Source organism: Echinops telfairi, unplaced genomic scaffold (genome assembly GCF_000313985.2).
Source record: "Echinops telfairi isolate 266 unplaced genomic scaffold, ASM31398v2 ScPeMD7_3533;HRSCAF=4204_0, whole genome shotgun sequence".
Lineage (NCBI taxonomy): Eukaryota > Metazoa > Chordata > Mammalia > Afrosoricida > Tenrecidae > Echinops > Echinops telfairi.
The window spans coordinates 15,627,875-15,629,319 of NW_022107431.1; positions in this window are offsets into that span (position 1 = coordinate 15,627,875).

Sequence of the window (1,445 nt, forward strand, 5' to 3'; positions counted from 1 at the left end):
TTTAGCTAAGCACAAAAAGACAAGTACAACATGAGTCCACTTAGATAAGCCCAAAAAGCCCAATGGGCATAGAGGATAAGCTACTTGATTCACAATTCCCAGATTGAGGTCCAGGTACTCTAGCAGAGGTCACACCCAACCCAGGGATGCATATGGCATCCAACTAAAAGGAGGGAAGGAGAAAAGAAGATGAGAGGAAGGGGGGAAATAGGACACTGATCCACCATGGGGAGGATATTGTTTATGTCTCCACAGGAAAGGGAGAAAGGGACCAGACCTCATCCTGGTGCACCAAGCCTTGAGGGCAATATACTGGCAGGGAGCAATGAACTAGCAGAGAGGACTCCAGGGACAGCCCCATACCTAGCTATGTTGACCCCTCCCCAAAAGAATGTACTACAGAGGACAGCACTGAAGATACAGCCGGGGAGAGTGTCCAGACCACATAGAGTAAGCAAAGAGAGAGAAAGAACCTCATCAAGGCCCACCAAGCCCTGAGGACAACACCCCTGCTTGGAGCAGCCAAGCAGCTTGGATGCACAGAGAGGACTGTAGGGCTGGCCCCACCACGAGACACAAACATCCTCTCACTGACCCACAGCACTACGGGGGATAGCAATGCAGACAGAGTGAGACACAAAGAGTGCCCGGTCTGTGGGTGGAAGAAGAAGGAGGAGGGGGAGGAGGAGGAGCAGGAGGGAGCACAACAGAGCTGCAAGGGGAGCAAAGTAACAAAGTCCCAGAGGAATCCCAAAAATAGATTTCTGACTCAGGGGACAGGACTTACCTCCTCATCAGACCCAGTTGGAAAACACTCATGCAGGTCAACAGACAGACCTGGAATTATTTTAATTATTTTTAGGTGCTCTCTCCCTCTCATCTATATAAGATAGGCAAGATAAACAATCCTGAGGAGAAAACAATGGGATCGATGGTTCCAGGGCAATGAGGGAGAGGAGGAGGTAGTGAAAGGGAGAGGGGATCCAACAAACTCAGGGACTAGGGAACAATAAGGGATCCAAAATCAATGGTGAGGAAAGTGTAGAATGGCTGGTAGGGTTTGATCAAGTGCAATGTATCCAAGAGGAATTACTGAGAGCCAAAAGAAGGGCTAACATGATAGAGGGACAGGAGGAAAGTGAAAAAAAAATAAGAGGAAAAAACTAAGAGGCAAAGTTTTTATAGAGGAATAAATAAAGGCATAATATATATAAATACATTAATTCATAATGATAGGGATATGTGTGTGTGTGTGTGTGTGTGTATGTATTTAGATAGCAGACAGACTTTGGGCCTCTACTCAAGTCCTCCTTCAACACAAGAACACTTTCTTTTAATAACCCAGCACTCTGATACTCACCTTCCTGACATGATTGCTGAAGACAAAATGGATGCATAAGCAAATGTGGTGAGGAAAGCAGATGGTACCTGGCTATCAAAAGATA